General features: G+C 36.5%; 1 long non-coding RNA gene across 1 annotated transcript in view; it reads left to right on the forward strand.

The window, feature by feature from the left end:
* Positions 1-16,080, forward strand: part of LOC145537167 (uncharacterized) — a 966,757-nt gene that overhangs the window by 835,766 nt on the left and 114,911 nt on the right. The window contains exons 9-10 of the long non-coding RNA XR_014076245.1: positions 6,831-6,924; positions 12,449-12,549. This is a non-coding gene — a long non-coding RNA (uncharacterized LOC145537167). The remainder of the gene's footprint in view (positions 1-6,830; positions 6,925-12,448; positions 12,550-16,080) is intronic.

Genomic DNA, 16,080 nt, shown 5'->3' on the forward strand with positions numbered 1-16,080 from the left:
TAAATAATTTTGATTTATTTAATTAGAGTTTTATAGTTTTCTACATCTACAACTTACATAACTTTTTTTCAGATTTATGCCTAATTATTCCATCTTTTCCTAGATTGTATTATTTCTTTTCTTCTTGCTTTAGAGCTAAATTGTTCTTCTTTCTCAGTTTCCTAAAGGTATATGCTTATTTGGGCTTCTCTGGTGGCTCAAGTGGTAAAGAATGCGGGAGACCTGGGTTTGATCCCTGGGTTGGGAAGATCCCCTGGAGAACGGAACAGCTACCCACTCCAGTATTCTAGCCTGGAGAATTCCATGGACAGAGGAGCCTGGCAAGCTACAGTCATATTTAGATAATTGATTTTAGCATTTTCTTCTTTTCTAATATGTGCTTTTAATGCTATAAATTTCCCACTAAGTATTGCTTTTGCTATATCCCACAAATTTTGATAAGTTGTATTTTTATTTCCATTTAGTTCAAAATAATTTTTCATTTCTCTTGAGACTTCTTTAACCTCTGGTATTGAGACATATGTTGTTTAATTTCATAATACTGGGGAATTTTCCAACAATCTTTTTGTTATCGATTTCTAATTCAACCCCATTGTAGTCTGAATAATATCTCAGAATATGATACCAGTTCTTTTAAATTTGTTAATGTGTGTTTTATGGCCCAAAATCTGTTCTGTTTTACTGAGTTCCATGTGAGCTTTAGAAGAATGCGTTTTCTGCTTTTGTTGGAAGTATTTCATAAATGTCAGTGGGATCAAGTTGATCAATCTCTCCTTATCTATTTTCTGACTGCTTGAGCTATCAATGACTTATGGAGACAGATGTCAAAGTCTCCAACTACAATATTGGATTCCTCTATTTCTTCTTTCAGTTCTGCCAGTTTTTGCCTCATATATTTGACCCTCTCCTGTTAGGTGAACAGACATTTAGTATTCCTGTGTCTTAGAGAATTTATTCCTTTATCATTAGATAGTGCCCTTCTTTATCCTTTATAATTTTCTTATACTGAAGTCTGCTTTATCTAAAAATAGTGTAGCTACTTAATCTTTTTCTATTAGTGTTTACATAGTATATCTTTCCCCATCCCTTTACTTTTAACCTATCTGGGTCTTCATTTTTAAAGTGGATTTCGTACAGACAACATAGTGTTGAATCTTTTTTTTTCTAATCCACTCTGAAAATCTGTCTTTCTTTATTTTATTTTTTAAAGCCATTAATTTCTAATATGTAATAGGAAAGTATTACAGGTTCACATATACAAGATCACCACTGAGGGTGCAGAAAACCTAAACAGTTCACTCTCTGTTAGCTGGTATATAAACTGACACTCACTGAACATGACAGCTGTTGTTATAGGATGTTTTACAGTTTTAGATATTTCATTTTTTTGAAGTATAATTTTAAATTATTTAAAATATTTATATAGTTCCAAGTCAAACTAGGAAAAAGTCACTGAATTCTTGTTTCTTTTGCTGGTATATTAATCCTTTCCCCCTACCCTCTGCATAAGCAAAATTTTATTGTTTTTTGTTGTGTATTTACATGGCATGTATTTTGAAAATTTAATAAAATACATACATGTGTATATGTACATATACAACACCCTTTTTCTTATACACAGTGTCAGTCTATAAATAGTATTCAGTACTTTTTTCACTTAAAATGTATTCTAGAGTCATCTATCAAGATATAGACATCTATCTCATTATTCTTTAGCGATGCATACTACTGCTTTGAGTGAGTGTATAATAGACTGTTTAACCAGTTCCCCATTGATAGATCTTTAATGCCACAACTAATAGCCTTGCTTATAGTATATTTTGTATATATGCCAGAATCTACGGATGTGATCCAAAAATCAAAGGCTAATATCAATATGTAGATAAATTAGATAAATATTTTTAAATTCTTCTATATAAGAATGTATCATTTTGAGTTACTGTAAATGAATGAGAACGTGAATGAGAGCATTTGTTTTCTAAGAACAGTCTCTATGGAGCATTTTCTCAATCTTTTAGATTTTTACCAGTTGTATGTTAAACATGGTATTTCACTACAGGTTGACAATGTTTGTCTTTTAATTGGTTGTATTTATACCTTTCATATTTAAAGTGATTATTGATATAGTTGAGTTAATGTATATTGTGTAATTGCTTTTATTGATTTCCTCATTTTTTTTTTTGGTTCATCTTTTTTTTCTGCCTTTTCTGGTTTTCATTTATTATTTCATATGATTCCATTTTATCTCCACTCTTAACATATCAATTAGACTTACTTGTTTAAATGTTAGCAGTTTTTCTAGAGTTTGCAATATATATTTTCAGCTGATATAAATCCACCTTCAAATAACACTACAATGCTTCAGTTATAGTGTAGGTACTCTGTAACTGAAAATTCCCAATTCTTCCTTCACATCACCCCTTATGATATTGCTGTCATTCAGTTCACCTATCCATTGTTACTAGTAGTACTTTACACAGCATCATATTTTAGTTCCATAAAGAATTGAAAATTATAACATTTTATTTTCTTTCATTTATTCCTTCTATGACATATCTCCTTTTTAATTTTGATCCAAGTTTCTAATCTACATAATTTCCCTTCTCCCTGAACAACTTGTTAAAATATTTCTTGCAAGGCAAGTCAGATGATGATGAATTCTCTCAATTACTGTTTGTATGAGAAAGTATTTCTCTTTCATTTTTGAAGGATAATTTTGCTGGATATAGAATTCTATGTTGGTGTTTTATTCTTTCAGCACTTTAAATATTTTTTTCTGCTCTCCTCTTGTGTGCATGGTTTCTGACAAGATGTATACTGTAATTCTTATCCTTGTTTCTTTATAGATAAAATATTTTTTCCCCTGTGCTGTGGTTTCTTTCAAATTTTCTTTGTCTTGGTTTTCTGCAGTTTAAATATAATATAAACAGATGTGGTATTTTTGGTATTCATCTGCTTGATGTTCTCTGAGCTTCCTGGATCTGTGGTTTGGTTTCTGTTGCCAATTTTTGATAATTCTTGGTTTTCTTACTTCACATGTTTATTCTGCTCTGTTCTCTCTTCTCCTTTTGGTTTTCTTATTGCACATATGTTATACTTTTTGAAATTGTCCCACAGTTTTTGCATATTCTGTTTTCACTAGGGAAGTGTCTATGGACCTGTCTTCAAGTTCATTGATTCTCTAGTCAGCCTTGACAAAGACATTTAATTTCCATTAGAGTGCTTTAAAATTTTTTCTAGTATTTTTGTTCTTTCCAAGCATCTCTATCTCTCTGCTTACATTACCCATGTTCCTGTATGTTATCTACTCTTTTCATTAAACCTTTGCTGCTGCTGCTAAGTCGCTTCAGTCGTGTCTGACTCTGTGCGACCCCAGAGACGGCAGCCTACCAGGCTCCTCTGTCCATGGGATTTTCCAGGCAAGAGTACTGGAGTGGGATGCCATTGCCTTCTCCGCATTAAACCTTTACAGTATCGTAATTATTTTAAATTCCCTGTTTGATAGTTCCAACATTTCTGTCATTTCTGAATGTAGTTCTGATACTTGCCTAGTCTTTTCAGAGCATTTTCTTTTTTGCCTTTTAGAATGCCTTTTTAAATTTTCTGTTGAAAGCAAGACATCATTTACCAAGTAATGGAAACTGAGGGAAATAGGCCTTTAGTATGATATTTTATGCTCATCTGTTTAGGAGTTGCACTGTGTTTAATGTTTCCTGCAGCAGTAGAGGCCAGAGTTTTCAAATTCCTCTTGTGTCCTTGTCTTTGTCTCTCCTCTAGACTTTACTTCCCTAAATACTCCTTCTCAGAATCTGTCTTGTAGCTTATTCAGCTGGACTCACTGCTGTTACACTGGATTCCTGTTTGGTGTAGGTGATAAGGGGTGGAGGAGGGGAAGCATGCTATAACCTTATGATTAAATCTCAGTCTTTTATTGGACCTGTGTCCCTAGGTTATGGTCTCCACGGGTGTTCCTTAGTTTGCCCTTCTTTGATGAGACAGAAAGGCTAAAGATAGCTTGAATGAGAGAATTTCTGTTCCTCTTGTGGGACAAGGCCTTTGTTATAGAGAACACAGTATATTTCAAAATGGTTACATTTCTCTTCCCCCTGCCAGAGCGTTGAAGGCATTTTTCTCCCATTTAACACTAGTGATATTTTTGGAGGTAAATTCCATCAAAGTGTGGGGGCTCCCCAAAGACTCTAGGATTTACCTATGCTCAGGCTAGCCCATACTCAAGCTCAAGCAGTTAATGAAGATTACCATGCGAGTGTTCCTACTAGTTAATGATCCAGTGGCTTCTGATTCAGGTGAGCAAATCTTGGTAGTGACTCTCTGTGCTCACCGGTCCCCCCAGATTTTGGAATGGCAGTTTGCTGTGTGGCCTTGTTCTCTAATGCATCCTTAAAAAATAATTGACTTTTAGTTTGCTCAGCTGAAAGGGTAAGAGTTATAAGGACAGAAATGACAACTTCCAAGATCTTTACATTCAGGGCCTGAAACTGGAATTCCTTGCAGAGTTTTTCTGTAAAAGGCCATATAATAAATATTTTCAGCTTTGCAGGCCATATGGTCACTGTTGTAACTAATCACCTCTTTTGTTGCAACATCAAAGCAACCAGAGACAATATGTAAATGAATGAGTTTGGTGGTATCAGCAGTGTTCCACAAAAACTTAATTTACCAAAACAAGAAATTGGATGGATTTGTCCTGCAGGCCATAGTTTGCTGACCCCTATTAAAAGAATACACGGAAAATCCTCAGTGCTGGAATTAGTTGACTGTCTAATTTGTTGAGCAGATCAATAAGTGAATGATTCTGTCTGCATGTTAAAATGTCTTCAAGAGATTTGATGATGCCAATCATGTGCTTCTCTGTTAAAAATGTCAATTAGGAGAGTTTTAATAACCTATCCACTCCTGCTGTTGGAGCCTTAATCATTGGAGTTACTATGTATCAGTATCTGAAGTTCAGATGAAAAGGGGAAAAAGTCACTTAGTTTGCTCTTGAAATTTCTTTTATTCTCTACTTGGCCAAAAAATAATATTTGAATGTAAATAATACAAGGCAAACAATGAGCTATTTCCACTTAATTACATTTGAAAATGATAATTTTCCAATGTCTTCCATAAGAAATGTATTATAATAAAATCTAAAGCGCCTAGGATTAAAGAAACTGTATCCCTTAAGAAATTATCATCTTAAAAAAAAACAAGAGGTATTCACAGGGTTAAAGAGTTAAAGGTTCACAGGATAAGAGAAAAACAGTACTACCTAACCTCACAAATTTAAACTATTTGAGGAGGAAGAGTTATGTGAATGAAAAACATATAAATGTTAGCAGAACAAAGTAATATATAGGTTTAAAGAATGGGATTTAAAGAATATGTTTAAAAAAATGGGGTAATCCCAATTTAGGATTTTTATTACCTAAGATAAAATGGTCTAATAGCTATAGTAAAAATATAGTATTTTAGAAAATCATTCATAGAATAAATATTCTAAAAACCTGTAAGATGAAGATGCTTCCCTGTGAAAATATATAAAACATTATCCCCAAACATTTCCCTTTCTGAATCTACAAAAGTTTCCTCCTATTACAAATCTGGAAAAGACAGAACCTCAGGTGAGTAGTATTTAAGTAAAATATTTTATGTATGTGATGAATTTGTGTGATGAATTTGATCTCTGCCAACTTCTCAGACATGGATGCCACGTTGATTTATCATACTCTGGCTTCCAGTGGCTAATCTATCTTTCTTGAAATTGCCTAAGTCCTCTCTTACTTATTCATTACCTCAACAATTAGTGCAAGTTGCTAACATATATAAAGGCAGGTAAGGAGTGTAAGTCAGCAAATGAATATCCACGGTCTGTCTCATTGAAGCTAGGTGGTTCACCTCAATGATTACTCTTACTTTTTGTCCAAGTTGGTATAAAAGAGATAGGCTTAAAGGATGACAGTAACTGAGTTTCAAAAGGCAACTTCTGGAAAGCCCAATTAAGATATTTTGTTAAAGATCAATGGCTTCTCATTTAAATTTTCTTTTAATTTGTCTGCGTCAGGTCTTAGTTGAGGCAGGCAGGATCTTCCATTTTTGTTGCAGCATGTGGGATCTTTATTTTTTTTTTTAATTAGTTTATTTATCTATTTTTTAACTTTACAATATTGTATTTGTTTTGCCATACATTGACATGAATCCACCATGGGTGTACATGTTTTCCCCTTTCAGAACCCCCCTCCCACCTCCCTCCCCATCCCATCCCTCCCAATCAAAAAGTGGGCCAAAGAACTAAACAGACACTTCTCCAAAGAAGACATACAGATGTGGGATCTTTAGTTTTGGCATGTGAACTCTTAGTTGAGGCATGTGGGAACTAGTTCCCTGACCAGGGATCAAACCCTGGTCCCCTGCATTGGAAGTTCAGTCTTAGCCACTGGACCACCAGAGAAGTCCCAGTTTTTCATTTAAATTTTAAAATGTTTAGTCTTGCATATTTTTGTTAATTCCTGTATCCAGTAATTCCTGTACCAACTCAATGGACAAGAATTTGAGTAGACTCCAGGAGGTAGTGGAGAACAGAGGAGGCTGACATGCTGCAGTCCATGGGATCACAAAGAGTCAGACATGATTTAGCAACTAAACAACAACATTCTTGTTAAGAATAATATTTATTTAAATTGTCTTTTTATTATTTAAATGGGCTGTACTTTTCTATTACACGTTTTAATTATTCATTGCTAGTATGTAGGTAAGTCTTCTAATGTTTATTCAGAATTACCTTATCAGTATTAAACTTTTATGTTAATTATATTCGGTTTTCTCAATAGACAATCATTATCAGTATCAGCAGAGCAGGAACTGGAAGCTGAAAGTGACAGAAGAAGTAAGAGAGGATGTTAGGTCCATAGCAGTCATGTTTTGGTAAGTGATTCCATCAACCTGGCCACAGTTGACTGAACCATGTATAGGTACTTGTTCCACAGAGTCACTTTACTCTCTTTTCCCTGGAATTTAGAATTAGGATTTACAAAAATGCAAAATATTCTCTGCAAGTACATACAACTATAATATGTAAAGTAAAAAGCTTTGAGGCAGTCATATAAAAAGAATATTGTGCATAGTAGAAAAATCTATCCAGATCCTCAAAGAGAAGAAAGGACAAATAGAGAATTCTGGCTACTTTCCAGATCCTTTCTCAAACTGGCTGCATTCCTGCCCTTGAGTTTCGTGAGACAGCTCTGTATCCTTGTAACACATGCCTCTCTTTTGCAAAAGCTAGTTTGATTTGCTTTCTGTTACTTGTGACCAAACAACCTAAGATAATGTGTCTTACCATTATCACAGCACCTTTACCAAATTCTACTGTAATTATTTACCTCCCCATTGAGATTCTCAAAGTGGCTAAAACCTATTTTTTCAATATCCCCAGCACTGAGTCAGCACTCAGTAAATATCTGCAAAATGATGAAAGAGAAAAGCTTGACTGGGTGGGAGACACAGCATGATGAAGCCTGCTATAACAGCTTTTCCTTCTCATATGGAAATGTCTCTTCATGGACTATTTTTTTAAACCCTTAGAAGAGCTTTTCACAAATTGCATTCAGTGGCTACCCACTGGCTCAAGATGGGAATAAGTGTTCAGTGCAGAATAATTCCACAGTAGTTATGTATGGAAAATACTGTGTTACACAGAGTTAGCAACTTTCTTTACTGTAGTAATTCTCAGAGCCTTTAACATGATACGGGTTTACTGCAATCTTTCAGAAGGTGATAAAACAATCAGGGTTTCCATACTCTGACCATGAGGTCCTTTGCCACAAAATTTCACAGACAACAGCAATAACAACAGAAAACCTGACTTAAAAACAGAAAAAGGACTAGAATAAACATTTCTCCCAAGAAGACATTTTAAAAACCAACAAGCATATAAAAAGATGTTCAGCATCATTAATAATTAGTTGGATGCCAGTTAAAACCACAAGGAAATACCACCTCACAACCATTGGGATGGTTACTATTTAAAAAAACAGTAAATAAACAAATATTGATAAGGATGTACAGAAAGTGGTAGGATCATTGGTAGGAATGCAAAATGGTACAGTCATTATGGAAAACAGATGTGCAGTTTCTCAAAAAACTAAAAATAAAATTACAATATGATCCAGAAATTCCACTTCTGAGTATATATCCAAAATAATTGAAAGCAGAGTTTCAAAAAGATATTTGTATAGTCCTGTTCATAGCAGTATTATTCACAATAGCCAAAAGGTGGGAGCAAGCCAACTGTCCATCTGTGAATGAATGGATAAGCAAAATGTGGTATAAACATACAATAGACTATTATAAAGCCTTAACAAGGAAGGAAATTCTGACATATATCACAGCATGAATGAACCTTGATGACATGCTAAGTGAAATAAGACAGTCACACACAAAAAATACCGTATGATTCTATTTACATGAGATACCTAGAATAACCAAATTCATTGTCCTGGTTGTTTATTTGCTCAATCATGTCCGACTCTGTGATCCCATGGACTCTAGCCCACCAGGCTCCTGGGACCATGGGATTCTCCAGGCAAGAATACTGGAGTGGGTTGCCATGTGATCTTCCCAACCCAGGGATCGAACTCACATCTCCTGCATAGGCAGGCAGATTTTTTTCTCACTGAGCCAGCAAGGAAGCTCAGTCAAAAAATAGCATGGTGGTTGTCAGGCTCTGAGAGGAGACAGGAATGGGAGGTTGTATTTTAATGAACATAGAGTTCCAGTTTTACAAGATGAGGAGTTCTGGAGATTGGTTGCACAACAATGCAAATTTACTTGACACTAATGAACTGTTAAAATGATTAAGATGGTAAATTTTATGTGTATTTTATCACAGTGAAAAATTTTTAACTCCACAGAACAGTATTATCAGAAAAAAATATATTTTTAGAAACAATGCCAAAACAATTTCATGGTATGTTGCTCCCAAAGGCACATACATGGGAGCAAAGCCCCATTACAGGAAGAAATGGTGATGGCTAACTTTCCTTTACTGTGAAATTTCCAGCACAGTAATTCTTAAGATAATCAATGTAATGGAATACCCACTCGTTTCCTCTTAATTGGGAGTGGGTGAAAATCACAGTTACGTTTTGTTTCCTGATAGGTAACTCCTAATATATTATTATGTTGGTCTCTTCTCTCCATCTTTAAATATATGGTGTCAGGGAATGAAGACATGGAGAGAAGGTTCGGGGCTGATCAACAGCAACCGACTCCTCTACCTAACTCCACTAATTTAGTAGCCACAACATAGTCCCCCAAGGGGACTCTAAGGGCCAGTGTAGATTTCTAAGGATCTAACCATACTGGGTAAAGTTCTAGCTACCAAAGTTTGGGGGTATCTATCTAACCTGAGCAAAATCTTCTGACTCTCCAAAACTTCTCTTTCACTTCTGACCACATATTCTAAGAGACAATAAAAACTCCTACTGCTGCCACTTGCAAGCTTCTAAACCATCACATAATCTCTCAGTGGCAGCTGTCATCTTCTCTGAAACCTGGGGCCAGTACCAGAACAACCTGCTTGCATCTACCCTGAAGAGTAATGAATAGAAATGAGTTATAAATATAAAATGATATATAAATCTTTTAGCACCAGAGACTTGGGATGTTTTAAGTACACAAAGGACAGACTAATAAGACTATCAATCCTGTCTCCAAGGTATAGACATTTGGAAACTGGGATCTCATCCACCCTGGCTCTAAGAGTCTCCATTAAAAAAAATCTACCATTTCTATCAATGTAGAGAAATGTGCCCTTTTGCCTTTCTTTCTGGAGCTAATTTAATGAATTTTCCTGTAAATGCTAAGTCTATGTGAGATGGGGTTATGTCTTATGTGCTATTTAGCTAGACTCATTATGGACAGTTTTCTTAATATAGAGAGTATTCAGTTCTTCGGAGATACTGCTCTGCCAGCATGGGGCTACACTGCAAGCCTCAGATTGAGTGAATATTAATGATAACATTGTTTGTATATTATATACTGAAAGAAAAACAATTCATATTGAAAAGGATCAAGACTGACAGTTTAAAACCTTAATGGGGTACTATTTTCAACTATGTTGAGTTTTAATACTGAAAAACTTGGTCTTCATTAAGGGCCCAATACTTGAAATTACATTTCTCTGTGAGTTCTGAAAGTATGATAAAAGTTGGTTATTGATTATTTATTGAAAACGTGGTTATTTTTCTGTTGTTCACATAGTGTGCAACTCTCAACTGTGCCAAATGGCAATTGCAAACCTTTTTCATAACAATCTGTAGGCTTGAAGTGAAAGTGAAAGCCGCTTAGTCGTATCCAACTCTTTGCGACCCCATGGACTATAAAAATCCATGGAATTCTCCAGGCCAGAATCCTGGAGTGGGGAGCCATTCCCTTCTCCAGGGGATCTTCCCAACCCAGGAATCAAACCCAGGTCTCCCACATTGCAGGTGGTTTCTTTACCAGCTGAGCCACCAGGGAAGTCCTGGTGGCTTCCCTACCCAAATACCTACCCAAATTTTACTTATAAGGAAGGAACCTATGTAAAAGAAGCATGTGTGCTTATGTGTGACTAACTTAAGGGTCCTGGCATAGAACCTTCTGGCCCAGAGGGAATAAAAAAGAAAACCATTTAACTGGTTGTCCTGAAACTAAAAGTACCTGCCTAGTCTATATGAAGAAATATATATTGACCCAGTCAGCTGAATCGTTACCATGCTGATAGAGTGCACCATTATTTGAGGATTAAAGGAGAGGAGATCCCTGCAGGTCTAGCCCTGTAGTAAGGCTGCCGGTATCCCTTCCAAATACATCTTCCTCTCGAATTCACATTTGTATGCTGGTCTGGAATCCTAGAGAAAATGTTTCAGCTGTTGAGGAAAATGAGATAGAAATAGAGAGACACTTTTTCTTCTTTTTTCCTTTATGAGTCTGAGAAGTAATGTTCATATAGCCTTCTTAAGTGTAAAAGAAATAATGAAGTAGATTAGCCACTTTTTTTTTAAACTATAAATCAGGGTTCAGCAGGAAAAAAAAAACTTTCTAGCAGAAAGCACTGAAATACTCCTCATTTCTATTTTTCTTTCTTCCTCCTTTTCAGAGTCTCCCTCTTCCTTCTGATTAGCTTGTTCACCAGCAGATAGGTGCAAAGGTAAATAATATAGACATAACACTGGCTATAATTGAGGAAAGGACCTCAGAGAAGCCATTGTTTTATAGATAAGCTAACTTTTTCTCAGTTACCAAGTGACTTCTCCAAGGCCAGATTGAGCCACTTCAATTGAGTCAGATCCATGTGGGCATGTTCTTAGAAGCTGACTCAAATCAAAGCCACAACAAAAATTTCAGAATAAAACCATTGTGAAATTTCACTGGGCCACCAGAAGGACAGGTGTTTACTTTGTTGAACATTATCAGAGGCCATTTGGGATGAAATATATTTCCTGTTCTTGGCCCATTTCAGTATCACCATCCAGATAATCGAAGCCTACCTAATCCCCAATAAATCATCAGTGACTCTTCTTTAAAAGGATGAGTCTTCTTATCATTTCAAACCAAAGAGCCTACTAAAAATATGAGGTACTTTCCTAGGGAATACTAGCAGGTGAACTCTGACCTCAACTGAAAGAAGAGTTTCAGTGATGACTATAAAAATTATTTTCAATTACTTACTGAGAAGAAGCCCTCCATTTGTATTTGTGAGTCATCACTGTCACTTCTGGTTAAGATGTTCTTCTCTCTAGTGATCCTTGACTGGAAAGGGTCAATAGAAACACTTAGACACATACAGTCACAAGAAACCTTACTTCTGAGCCCATATATATTCTAAAGATTTTTCTGGATAGTTTTGAAGACAAAAATATTATTTTTTAAAAGGCAAGAATCATCTTCAAAGACCAATTTTCAGATTATAAAGCATTAATTCCTTCTCTTCTGACCTGATTAAAACTTTGGAGGCCCAGCTCCATCAAGAGACTTACCATCTCCCATTTAGCATGGATCAGCCCTCTATGAGTACAGCTTTAAAATGTTTTCTAGGCTTTATACACTTATCTAGGAAAGAGCAGTTTGGGTAATAATAATAATATATCATTCAAAAAAAAAACCTTCCACCTACTAAATTCAAATCTTTGTGACTTCTCACAGAAATGTGGCTCTTTCCCACATTTTGTGGTCAGGGCAAAATCAGTGTCAATAGTAGCAACATAAACTTTATTTTTCATTGACCTGGGCATAGAGATGGTTCTCTCTAGTTCCAAGGAGGGAAGAATGCCAGGACCACAAGCACTCCCAAGTGAAAGGCTGTGCTTGATGCACTTGTCACAGGAGTTGGATAATGTTTCAGGGCACAGATGCCAGGAGTTTTTCTCTTAATTTCATCATACTTTTAAAACCATTTTTCTTTCCACAGGTCCTTTTAATGCCTTTGAAAAGATGCATTGTCCTGAGTCATCCAAGAGGGTGAACAGTGTGAGCTTGGAGCTGGACTGAAGACTCTCTGTCCTCTGCCTGGTAAGGGGAAGCAGTTCTCTAAGTGCTTTATATGTTCAACCTTCAGTTAATTCCACTCACCCTCTAACCACACTGGTAATGAAGACAAATAGCACTGCAGTCTTTGGGTACAGCCTCCATGTTTACTTCTGGTTACAGACAAGGATCTACTGTTCAGACTCTGGAAACTATGAAAGTCATTTTGGAGAAGAAATTTTGGACTCTACCTCTTTCTTTTCATGACAGAGGAGGAAAGCCGTAGTAGTGGTTAAGAAAGCTGAAACAAGGAGGGGAGGGTACACACAATTCTGAATTCCCCCTTAATCTGACTTTGGCCATTCCATCATGTAGAGTGAATTGCAAATGTCACTCATCAAGTATGGCAGATCTGCACCCCCCACTACCACCACACTCATATCTGCTCAGCTCTTCCCATTTCAGTGCCCTGCCAACTGCCAGCGTCTGCCTGTCTTTGGGCTTTCTCTGAACTTAAACTCCTCAGCACTTCTACTCTGCCATAGAAAAATGTGGCCAGAAATGCCAAGAAATAAATGCCTCCCTATAAGAACAACCTTTGACCAGCAACTAACTGAAGTTGGTGCATAAATATCTCAGTGTCCTTGTCCCTCAGATGGGATTATCTCTGAGGTGTTTCCTACTCTGGGTTCCAGAGTCCCCCAGTGAGGTGAAGTTCCAGTTGCCCACAGTCATAATAATACAAAATTTTACTGTCTGGATTTCATTCTTTTCATTTCCCCACTCCTCTACTGTGTCTCCTGAGATTATACCCTAAATAAACTACTTGCACTGGAATTTGTGTCTATGGGTTGGCTTCAAAGACATGGTTTTGGCATGTGGACTCTAAAAGCAGAAGATGAGCTGCTTTGTTACATAAGGTTCATATTCATTCAGTCTAATCTCTTTTATATACCTCCACCAATGTCTATTAGCATGTTATGGTAGCTTTTCCCCTTATGATTAAATTTTATTTGATTTCATTTGGATATAAATGGGGAACTGGCTCCTGCCTCATATGCCAGCAACTGCTTAGTCTTTGCCTTTTGCACAATCATGGATCTTCTGATAATGAACCCTAACCTACTCCTAGATTAACTTCTGTCAACTTCTGAGTCCTCATAGAGGTTTTCCAACATACACACGCACACACAGATTCTTAACGTTTTTATGCTATGAAATCCTTGACATCCTGTGGACACATTTCAGGATGTCTTAAAATTCATAGAATTAAGTATTGGGTTGGCCAAGAAATTTGTTCAGATTTTTCTGTACCATCTTATGGAAAAAACTGAATAAACTTTTTGGCCAACCCAGTATATTGGATTACAGATGGAAAGAAAGTTATAATGAAATATTATCTGTAACCTGGACTCTAGATAAGAATATATTCTTATGTACATCTAAGCCTAAGGAACTGTGGGCCTTATCATTTCTATTCATTTCCCTCATAAAGCTTTGGGACTTATTAAACCATGGCTTCACACAATTGCTGACTTTCAGGACTCTTCAGGCTCACCAGTGCCAAGATCAGAGGACTGTAAAGACTTTGTGCCTCCAAGAGAGAAATTCTGCTTACCCATGTTGCTCCTGGTTAAGTGTCTCACCTCTGCCTTTTTTTCCCACTTGTAGGCAGACTCACTTATTAGTCCCACCTCTGTGGATTGCTCAATCAATTGAGTAACTTTCTCCTCTTACATGTGATTGTTGCCTGCCTTAAATCCCTACTTGGTCCTTGTGGCTTCATATCTTTCAATATTTTGTCAGTCTACTTCCTCATTTTATCTCTAGCTTCCCTGACTTAGGCCCTCTTGGTTAGGAAAAGAGACACCATTTGTAATATCTGTAACTTTCTTTAAAATACTTCAGCATAGACTGCTTGATACAAATGTATCACTTTTAATCTAGCCTTAGGAGCAATCAATGATCCTAATCAAGGATCCATATCCTAGGAAATATGAGGTAACAGTGACTATGAAAAGCCATTCCAGGGATGGCTAATGTGTATGACTTTGCTAAGAGTTTTGCTACTTAGCATAATCAATGATAGAACTATATTTTCTTCAGTGAAATTTATACCTTGCTTATTTGATTAAAGAATGTTAGAAATGGGCGGTCATAGGTACAACTGATGGTATTCAAGATGTATTTATTGGCTAAATACTTTAAAGACACCACCCGTCTTTGAGTAAATAGGTATGGAGTTTTGCAGGGGCTTCCCTGATGGCTTAGATAGTAAAGAATTTACCTGTAGTGCAGGAAACCCAGGCTTGATCCCTGGGTAAGGAAGATCCCCTGGAGAAGGGAATGGCTACCCACTACAGTATTCTTGCCTGGATAATTCCACGGACAGAAGAGCCTGACAGGCTACAGTCCATGGGGTCACAAAACAAGCCCTTTACATTGATCATTAGTTTTGGCACATGCTTAACCCAAAACCCAGAACCCTGTTATTGTTCTGGAATATTCCTGATCATCCTTTTAGAGTGGATGCTTACACCCACTGCTACAATATTGTTGTATTTGTCTCAGGTGGACATTTTATGCATGTTACTTATGGACCACCAGAAAGGAGAGAATCTAGGATTTCTTTAGTTTGGGATTATATGGCTCTTTTTGCATGCTTGTTAATAAATGTCTGTGTGTACTAGGATTTGGCCTGAGACTTTCTTTTATTACCAAGCTGTAGTAGAGACACCAATCCTTACCTACCCTCTAAGATTTAGTGATTTCCGAGATTTTCCAAAATGAGCATAAGAATTATGATGATCAAACAGTTTTATCTCCTCACTCTACTCCTTAATCACAGAATAGTATAGATTTCCCATTAAGACCATCTTGTTGAATACCCTGCTGCCAACTGTTTTCCACAGTGAGGATTGGGATTGTTTTACCCCATTGGGCTGTCCTCTTTGGTCCAAATCTGGGTTTGAGTGTCCTCCCTCATCTTCATCTTGTTCTGGATGTTAGGTTTCAGTCCTCTTATGTCTAAGTCCTTACCATTACTGGTGTCAGATTCATTCACTTATTCATTCAGCAACTATTAATTGAGCACCTTCTGTTTACAATACAGTGTTCTAGACCCAATGTATATTTCAGTCAATAAGACAGATAAGATCATGTGGTTAAAAATCAATAAAAAGTGAACAAGTTGATAAAATAATTTCAGATAGCAATAAGTGCTGTACAAAAATAAAATTAAGCATGAGATGTGGCATTAGAGCAGGAGATTTTTTTGGAAAGGATGGTCAAAGAAAGCCACTCTAAGGGTTAATAAGTACATTAAGCAGAAATCTAATAATTCTTTCCATCTGAACCATCCAGAGTTATAGTATTAGAAATTAGTGCAGTTTGCAATACACAGTGGCCCTGTGAGCTCTAAAAGGTTCATTTTTAACCTTTTAGAAATAGCCAGATCCTCCTCCATGCCTGTACCTCCCTCTGAAGTGAAGTGAAGTGAAGTGAAGTCACTCAGTTGTGTCTGACTCTTTGAGACCCCATGGACTGTAGCCTACAAGGTTCCTCTGTCCATGAAAT

Source organism: Giraffa tippelskirchi, chromosome X, assembly GCF_054371585.1.
Source record: "Giraffa tippelskirchi isolate mGirTip1 chromosome X, T2T-mGirTip1v1.2.pri, whole genome shotgun sequence".
In the NCBI taxonomy this organism is placed as follows: Eukaryota; Metazoa; Chordata; class Mammalia; order Artiodactyla; family Giraffidae; genus Giraffa; species Giraffa tippelskirchi.